Source organism: Acinonyx jubatus, chromosome C2, assembly GCF_027475565.1.
Source record: "Acinonyx jubatus isolate Ajub_Pintada_27869175 chromosome C2, VMU_Ajub_asm_v1.0, whole genome shotgun sequence".
In the NCBI taxonomy this organism is placed as follows: Eukaryota; Metazoa; Chordata; class Mammalia; order Carnivora; family Felidae; genus Acinonyx; species Acinonyx jubatus.
In genome coordinates, this window is record NC_069384.1 from 11658113 (window position 1) to 11667965 (window position 9853).

Below are 9853 nucleotides of genomic sequence, written 5' to 3' on the forward strand. Positions count from 1 at the left end.
GCTGTATGGTGCTGGTTACCTCGTGTAACAGTACTAGTCGGTGGCCTTAGACGAGTAACTGCGCTTTTCTAGGCCTCCATTTCTGAGCGTGGGGATTAGAAACGGGCATCCCTACAGACCTTCAGTTCCGTGGAACCCTTTTCTGGAGCACGTGCCCTACTCTGGGCAGCTCGCGCGGCCAACGCCGCTGGGCCTACATGCAAAGAGAGTACCTGCCCTCTGGGTCTTGGGCTCTCCTCGCGCATGACCTCACGGATGCTGCGCTTGAAGTTGGCTAGCAGAAACGCAGCGGTGGGAGCCGGGCCCCAGCCGCCGTCGGGAACACAGCAGGACCAGTCAGGTTTAAGCGGCCGAGAACCCTAAGGCGTGGAGTCAGCCGACAGCTCCTGGGGGTCGTGGAGACCTGGTACCCTCGCCCCGCCCAGTGGCGCCTCTGCCCCGCCCCTCGAGCCCCGCCCCGCCCCCGACCGGCCACTTGCTGCGTGCCGATTGGTCGCTGCGGTGCGCACGGCGCCGCGCCCCGCCGGCGCCCCTAGCCTAGCGCCCGCCGTCTGCTCCCGGCTCCCCGGGACCGAGGTGGAGCCGCGGACGCCGGCCGGGTCCGGGCACAGCCGCCTCTTCCTGTGCGTGAGCGCTTGGGGTCGGCGTAGGGGTCAGCGAAGCCAGGTGAGTGCGGTCGGCCGGTCTCGCGACGCGCTGGGGGCTCGTGCCCCCCGTCCGCGCGTGAGGAGGCGCCCCCGGCCAACCCGGCCTGCGCGGTGCGGCGGCGCCCAGCCCGGCCTCTCCTGCGCCCGGCGCCGCCCGGTGGAACGGGCCGGAGGAACACCCGGGCAGCCTGCGGACCGGGGGGCCTCCACCAACCTCTCCGGCCCAGCCCGCCTCCCCTCGGGCCGACCGCGGCGGTGACGCGCGGGAACCCGCACTCGACCGGGGAGGGCCGCACGGCCGCGTTACCTGGCCGTCGATTGCTTGTCGGGGAGGTCTGGAAGATTCCCATCTTGAGCCTCTCGGCTTCCCAGGGCGACGGGCAGGGGAGAGGGGCGGTGGACGGCTCGCTCCGGGAGTCTGGGGGCGACTCGGGTACTTTGTCGTCCCTCTCGCGTTCTCAGAACCATTGCTGAGAATATGGTCCGTGTTGTGTGGACTTTCCCGACTCTGACCTTAGGAGAGTCAGGTACAGAGGTGGGAAGAGGAAATGTTAGAGGCTCAGCGTTCTTTTGAGAATTAATCATAAAGTGTTGAACGACCCTTTAGATAAGTAGCAGCAGAGAATCGCCACTGTAGCAATGGTAATTGGCTGGGGAAGACCATTTTGGTTTTTAACCAATTAATTGGGTTCCGAGTTAATCGCTGGAAAGTGCTTTATCTGTAATGTAAATATATGACCTTTTTAAAGCCAAAGCAGTGTTAAGATCGACTGTGCTCGTTCCTTTGCTGCTGTCAGTGCCTTGTGAGCCTGTGCGTGTGTGGGGGCGGGAGTCAAGCCTGCGATTGGAGTAAATGTGTAGTCACCATTATGCCTCTCAAAGACATTAATTTCTCTTCTCGGAGTGTCCCACCTCTTCCCTCAAACTCTTCATCTATCTGCACCGTAAATCCCCTTTCTTAACAATTCCCAAGGCTCTTACTCCCGGGCTGGTCACACTTTTCCTTTCCATCGTCTTTAGTCTCTTGTCTTCTCGTGTTTCAGATCGGCTTTGGTTTCAAACGTAAAACAAACGTTAAGCCTTCTTACCGGTAATAGTGTTGCAAGACTCTTCATTCTTAAAATAAAAATCGAAAGTTATCTTGAATGTTAATGCTGCAGGAAAAGCAGGTTTAATGAGAGCAGCAGGAGGATGTAGTTTTCCTCTTCCGGAGACACACCCTCCCCTCCCCACCCCACCCCCATCCTCTGTCCACTAGGATTACAGCAGCCTTGACTGGCTGGTCTTTTCTGAGTTCACTTCTGGAGTCCAGGGTAAAGAATCTGTCTGATTAGTTTATCCTTATTTGCTCCTTTTAAAGTGATAATGGTAATATAGGCTGTAGAAAAAAAAATTTTTAATCTTGGCTCTTTTTAAAAATTTTATTTATTTTTAGAGAGAGAGTGCGCATAGCACAAGTGGGGAAGGGGCAGAGAGAGAATCCCGAGCAGAGCCTGATGCAGGGCTCAAACTCACAAACCATGAGATCCTGACCTGAGCCGGTCAGGAGTCCAATGCTTAATTTATTGAGCCATCCAGGCACCGCTGGCCCTCATTTTTAAAATGCTGCATAGTATGCATTGTTCACATGTACTCTAATATATTTTATTGGTCCTGTACTGATGGACATTTTGGTTGTGTCTAGATTTTAGCCATTAAAAGCCTTGCTGCATGAAAATCCTTCTGCCATTGTAGGATAAGTTTCAGGTAGATAATTGAAACAGATGATTGTACTTCAGTATAATTTTAGTGCCCTTTTCACCAGGAATATTTTTTATAACTTAAAAAGATTTTATAACTTAAAGGCAGTAGCTAAATTTGTTTGATTTAAATGCGTTTCTTAGAACCTGTGTGTCCTTTTGTATTTAGAGACCGAATCAAGAAAATTTTGAGGACCAGTTTAAATAATGGTGAATTTTTTAACTTTGTTTCCACTTAGTGGTGTTGACTTTAAGGTTATGTTCACTCATTTGATTGGTTTAGCAGGAATGAATAGAGAAGGCCTTCAGGAAGAGAAAATGTGAACAGACATATTTTATGTACATTCCATCCTATGGTAACCCCTTGAATACCCAATCATAACAATTTCTTGTTCTCTTTTAAAATAAGTTCCTTTTAGGGGCGCCTGGGTGGCTCAGTCGGTTGAGCGTCTGATTTGGCTCAGGTCATGATCTCACGGCTTGTGAGTTTGAGCCCCGCATCGGGCTCTGTGCTGACAGCTGGGAGCCTGGAGCCTGCTTCCGATTCTGTGTCTCCCCTCTCTCTGCCCCTCCCTCGCTCATGCTCTGTCTCTCTCTCTCTCTCAAAAATAAATAAACATTCCAAAAAAAAATAAATAAATAAATAAAATAAGTTCCTTTTGTTGCAAAATATATCCCAGGTGTACAAAAAGTATGTATACATATGTACGTATATATTTGTATATGTATGATATATGTGATTTATACGTATATATATCATGTGGTATATATGTACATATATTTTTAAAAGAGTATGAATGCTGTGATCATTGTATTTGCCATCAGATTAAGACACAAAACGTTTGCCTCCTTCTTCCAGAGGTAGCCTCTGTTCTGATCTGTTAATCTTTCTCTTGCTTTTTAAAATAAACTTTACATACAGGGCGCCTTGGATGGCTTCAGTTGGTTGAGCATCTGACTTCGGCCTAGGTCATGATCTCGCCATTCTTGAGTTCGAGCCCCATATCAGGCTCTGTGCTGACAGCTCACAGCCTGGAGCCTGTTTCAGATTCTGTGTCTCCCTCTCTGTCTCTGCCCTTCCCCCACTCACGCTCTCTCTCTCTCTCTCTCTCTCTCAAAAATTAAAATAAACATTAAAAATTTTTAAAAATAAGCTTTGCATATATATACACACAAATATACACATAGACACAAATGCACACACACAGTGGACATATACACAGATACCCATCCTAAACAATATTTTTGATTTTGATTGAGTAGTGTTACAACAAAATTCTCATGCAAATAGTGAGCATGTTTCAAAGTTTTATTTAACTGTTATAGAGAGTGCCACAAAGAGCTGGTTTTGAGAGGATTTAAAGAATATATGTAGTCCACAGGGAAAGGAACGTCTGAACAAAATTGCCAAGTTAGATATAATTGGTTAATGTTCCACACAGCAACGAAATCATAATGCCTTTGGGATTACTCTTTCCTACAAGGCTCTAAAAATCATAACCCCTTATTAATTCTCCAGTTAAACCTTATAGGACTATAAACCGTGTCTTTATTAACAATGAATTTTTCATTAAGTAAACTATGATAACGAAGTTCTTTTCCCCTGAGTGTAGATGAATTCCAAACAGACTTATTAGAAAATACTAGAGCTTTCTAAATTTGAGATTAAAATTTTGTTTTACAATTGTAAGTACAAACCTGAGTGTGTAAGGAAAGGACAATATTGTCATTATTATAGATGGAGTTTTCCAGGAAGAGATGAGCAGAAGAGAATGACTTCAGCTTCCCTGACCGTTTATAGGGGGACTTTCGGTGGAAGTTAATGAGTAGTGTCATGAGTGAGTCCTAGGAAATGGACCACACAGTAGGGCATCTGGAAGGCTCTGGTGTAGGCCTTATACAAGGCACACCTTGTTATTGCGCTTTGCAGATACTGTCTTTTTTTTTGTTTTTTTTTTTTGTTTTTTTTAAACAAAGTGCAGGTTTGTGGCAACCCTGTGTGGAGCAAATCTATCAGCACCATTTTTCCAACGGCATTTGTTCACTTCATGCCTCTGTGTCACATTTTGGTAATTCTTGCAATATTTCAAACTTTTTTGTTACTATATGTGTCATGGTGATCTGTGATTAGTGATTGCAGCTTGCTGAATGCTCAGATGATGGTTAACATCTTTAGCAATGAAGTCTTTTCAAATTAAAGTATTCACCTTGTTTTTTAGACATAATGCCACCGCACACTTAGTAGGCTACGGTATAGTGTAAACGTAACTTTCATATGCACTTGGGAAACAGTAATTCATTGGACTCATTTTATTGGGATATTCACTTCATTGCCACAGTCTGTACGGAATGTACAATATCTCCGGGGTCTGAAAGGACAGCAGAAGCGCAGATAGAGGGCATGGGCTGCTCTGTATTTTCTGCTGTTCAGCTCACTGTGGCTTGCCCAGAGTTAACAGCGTGGCTCAAAGCAGAACCTTTCTGCCCCGGGGCATGAATGGCCTCTGCTGGTGCAGCTGCGGGGCTTTGAAGGCGAGCAGGAACTGTGTCACCGTATGGTCAAGATCAAACCAAGCCCAGCTGGGTACAGATAGGAATCTGGGCCAGGTTTCGGGGCGTTCAGTCCTCAGGTTAAACAGCTGGTTTGGCACCGGGGACATGTCTGTCTCAAGTTACACTACTTCAGTCTGACCCGCTTATCCTCCTTGTCTGGGGCACAGCTGGAACCTCTTTAGGTCTCCTGGGTTGGATCTTTCCTGTATCCTGGATTCTGTCTTTTAAAAGTTATTTTTGGGGCACCTGGGTGGCTCAGTAGGTTAAGCGTCTGACTTTTTTTTTTTAATCATCTGACTTCTTTAAAAAATTTTTTTTAACGTTTATTTATTTTTGAGAGACAGAGAGATAGAGCATGAGCAGGGGAGTAGCAGAGAGAGAAGGAGACACAGAATCTGAAGCAGGCTCCAGGCTCTGAACCGTAAGCACAGAGCCCTATGTGGGGCTTGAACTCACAGACCACGAGATCATGACCCGAACTGAAGTTGGACGCTTAACCGACTGAGCCACCCAGCGCCCCATCATCTGACTCTATTTTGGCTCAGGTCATGATCTCATGGTTCATGAGATCGAGCCCTACATGGGGCTACGTGCTGACAGTGTGGAGCCTGCTTGGGATTCTCTCTCACCCTCTCGCTGCCCCTCCCCTGCTCTCCCTCTCTTTCAAAATAAATAAACGTTAAAAAAATATTTTTATTATTGAAGTATAGTTGACATACAAGTTACATTAGTTTCAGGGGCACAACCTAGTGGTTTAACAATTCTGTACATAGTGCTCACCACGATAAGTGTAATTACCATCTGTCACCAGACAAACTTATAATCTTATCAACTCTATTCCTTATGCTATACTTTTCATCTCTTGACTTGCTTTATAACTGGACGTTTGTGTCCTTTTTCTTTTATTGATTTACTCTCTCTAATGGCGCTCAAACTCCAGTAGCTTCTTGACAAGAAGAGTTACATTTTTTGGAGACTTTGCCTGTCTGAATATGTTTTGATTCTATCCTCATACTTGACTGATACTTTGTCAGGTAATAGAATTTCAGTTGAAAATAATTTTCTTTTAGAATTTTGAAGTTCCCTCTGCTTCCAGTATTGCTGTTGAGAATTCCAAGCATTATGATTCATGATAATTAGTATTTGACCTGCTTTTTTTTTCTGTCTCCAAACTTACAGAATCTCCATATTGACCACATTGTTTTGAAATTTAAAGTGATGTATCTTTAAAAAAATTTTTTTTAATGTTTATTTTTGAGAGAGAGTCAGAGCATGAGTGGTGGAGGAGCAGAGAGAGAGGGAGACACAGAATATGAAGCATGTGGGGCTTGAACTCACAAACCGCGAGATCATGACCTAAGCCAGATTGGACACTCAACCGACTGAGCCACCCAGGCACTCCTAAAATGATGTATATTAGTATGGGTCTATTTGCATCCATCAAGTTGAGTATTTGATGGACCCTTTAAATCTGGATATACAGTAACTTCTGGGGAAATTCTCATGAAATATTTTGTAATTTTCTCCCTTCTATTTGCTTTATAGTCTTTCCTCTGAAATACCCGTTATATGGATATGAATATTGTAAAGGTCTTCTAATTTTCTTATCTGTTTTCCATCAGCTACTTATTACTCTCTGCCCAGTTTATGTACCAGAAACCATAGCCTCGGGAGGTTTAAAGCTCAACAGTGCTGGCACATAGCAACTAATCCTTAGATTTTCTTAACACTGATTTCCCAACCTTTCTATTTGGATAAAAAAAAATGTTTTCCAGGGGCGCCTGGGTGGCTCAGTCAGTTGAGCGGCTGACTTCGGCTCAGGTCATGCCCTCATGGTTTGTGAGTTTGAGCCTCGCATAGGGCTAGGGCTGTCAGCACAGAGCTCACTTTGGATTTTCTGTGCCCCTCCCCCCACTGCCCCATCCCCACTTGTGCTCTTTCTCTCTCTCAAAAATAAATAAAAAAATATTAAATTTTTTTTCCATGATCATGTTTTTTATTTCCAAAGGCTATTTTTTAGTCTCTGAGTGTCTTATTTAATAGATGCAATATGTTCTCTTATCTCTGAGGTTATGATGATCTTGTTTTAACTTTTCTTTATCCGCATAGTTCTGCAGCTTCCCATTTGGAAGGAAGAGATCTGGCTGTCAGTCTCCTGAGCCAGAGCAGAGGAACAGTAGTCCCTCCTGTCCAGTTTTTGGTACTTCCGTCCTGCCGGTCATCCCCAGATCCAGAACACAAGCAATGGGGCGGAAACACCTTAGGCTTCTGCCAGGATATGGAGGAAGCATTTGGCACCATCAAGACAGAAAGGACAGGCTCTGGGGACCTAACTTTCTAACTGCTTCCCCCGTGTCTTTCCTGGGTTGCTTCTCAGCTTTCCCCACCACTGGCTTGGGAACCCCGCTCTCTGGGGCGTGCTGTCAGTTACCATTGCCCGGCAGCTTGCCAGATTTGAGGATTTCATTGCTGTTGCTTCTTTTCTCTTCCTTTCTCCTTATCATTAGGAGTTTATGACTTTTTAAAAACTCCCTTTGTTGTAGTTTTAGTGGAGCTCAGGAGTGAGCAAAATGGAGATGCGTGTGTGCAGGCGGCTGTCTCCACCAGAAGGAGGAACAGTTTCTCAGGACCCAAGAGTCCTAGCGGTATTGCCAGGAACAGTGTTTGCTACAAAGTAATCGAACGTATGTGAACCCTCTTTTTGGTAAGGAGTTGTTGAAGGTATGTATGAAGTAATCACAGTTGCTGTGATTAATTCTCCCTTTCTAGGGATGTGCTGTCGTCACCCCAGTTTACATACCAGAAAACCACAGCGTAGGGAGGTTTATAAGGAGGTTTAAAGCTCAAACAGCACTGGTACATAGCAACTATTCCCTAAAGAGTAGAATGGATACATAACCCTGGCTGGGAAGAGGCTGGACATGGGATTGGGCCCAAGCCAGAGTTCACTCCAAAGCCTGTACTTTTTTTTTTTTTTTTAATAACTAGTTAATTAATTTGAAGTAAGCCCTATACCCATTGTGGGGCTTGGACTCACAACCCCAAGATCAAGAGTTGCATGCTCTACGGACTGAATCACCCTGTGGTCCTCAAAGCCTGTACAGTTTGCTGCTTCTGTATGGTTAATGCTGGAAGATAGTAATTCCTTTGAACCTTTTTTTTTTTTTTAATGTTTATTTATTTTTGAAGGAGAGAGAGACACAGTGTGTGTGTGGGGCGGGCGGGGGCCGAGAGAGAGGGAGACACAGAATCCCAAGCAGGCTCCAGGCTCTGAGCTGTCAGCACAGAACCCAATTAGGGGCTCCGACTCACAAACCACAAGATCATGACCTGAGTCGAAGTTGGACGCTTAACTAACTGAGCCACTCAGGCGCCCCGTGTGTGTGTGTGTGTGTGTAATATTATAGATATATATTAAACTCATATATCTATTATAGATATATATATTTGTATATCATATGTAGTATATATGATCATAGATTATATATTGTATATCTAATATAATACACATCGGTGTTAGACGTGAAATATTTGAATATATTTGTGTCTATAAATAAATCTAAACATTAATATATATATGATTTAGGGGCTTGCCTAACAATAGGTATTCAACAAGTATTGGCTTTCTTCTCCCTTCCTTTTCTTTGTGGCTGGAGGTACAGTGTCAAGATGGCAGGAGATGAGAAAGCTGTGTTAGGGAGAAGTTGCAAGTACCCTGTACCTTTTGGAATTTATCTCACCAGCTATTAGAATGAATGGCATGATCCAATCTGGGTTTTAGAAACTTCTGGCAGAATATGGACTTGGGGAGGAAGGAGGAGGATTTTAAGAAATAACATGTTTGACAATATTGTCACAGCAGAACTGATTTCCCTCACCCAAATGATGTTTTTTATGACCATCCGTTTAGATAAACCTAGGTATAAAGTTGCCTCTGTTTCTTTTTGTGACGGGACAATGAGACATGTATGCACTTCACATTCTGAAAGCTCTAATAGTTAGAGTCAGTCTTTCAACAAGTGTTTGCCTAGTGTATTTCAGGCACTGTGCTAGGCCCTGGGAATGCTACAGCGAGCCAAAGTAGACTTAGACTTTCCTTCATGGAGCTGGCTCTCTACAGGGGGAGGTAAATCTTAATCAAATAATGAGGTTAATAGTGCAGGACTAGGGGGATTATTAGATCTGGTTGTGGAGTTAGGAAGTCATGAAAATCAGTATCATATGAACTGGTCTGTCTTTCCACTCTTACCCCTTACAGTCTGTTCTCCCACAACAGCCTAAGGGATCCTTTCTAAATCTAAGCCACTCTGCTCAGCACTCTAATGGCTGTCTATTTCGGTCAGTAGGAACCAGAGTTCTCACAGTGGCCTATGAGGCTTTGTAATCATCCTTCCTTGCCTCTCTGCTACCTCTCTGATCTTGTTTTCTCCTCCTCTCCCCTCTCACTCACTCTGCCTCAGCCACACTGGCCCTGCGGTGCTACTTGAATACCCAGACGCTGTCTTAGGGCCTTTGCCCCTGCTGCTGTTCTCTCTGATAGACATCCACAGGGCTGACTCTCTCTCTCCCTTCGTCTTTGCTCAGCTGGTGCCTTCTCAGCGGAGTCTGCCTTGACCACCAGTTCGACATTTCTGCCGGCCCCACGATTGCCTGCACTCCCGATGCTCCTTACTCTGCTCGTTTATTCCCCCCACGGCACTTACTGCTTTCTAGCATCGTATATAATTTACTTTAAAAATTATGTTTAGGGGCACCTGGGTGGCAAAGTCGGTTGAGCGTCTGACCTGATTTTGGCTCATGTCATGATCTCACGATCTGTGAGATTGAGTCCCGTGTGGGGTTTTGCATTGACAGCATAGAGCGTGCTTGGGATTCTCTCTCTCTCTCTCTCTCTCTCTCTCTCTCTCTCTCTCT

The 9853-nt window shown here is 45.0% G+C and overlaps 1 protein-coding gene across 5 annotated transcripts in view; it reads left to right on the plus strand.

The window, feature by feature from the left end:
• The first annotated feature begins 525 nt into the window (after positions 1-525).
• The window catches only part of TMEM50B (transmembrane protein 50B), a 34236-nt gene continuing 24908 nt past the window's right edge, over positions 526-9853 (plus strand). For 2 of the 5 annotated variants that reach the window (XM_027041684.2, XM_027041687.2), the window contains exon 1: positions 526-666. The gene's annotated coding sequence lies outside the window, so the exon portion shown is untranslated. Of the gene's footprint in view, positions 667-1034; positions 1175-3488; positions 4456-9853 lie in introns of those variants that run through there. The other 3 variants (XM_027041685.2, XM_015062579.3, XM_027041686.2) reach the window with 3 other exon arrangements.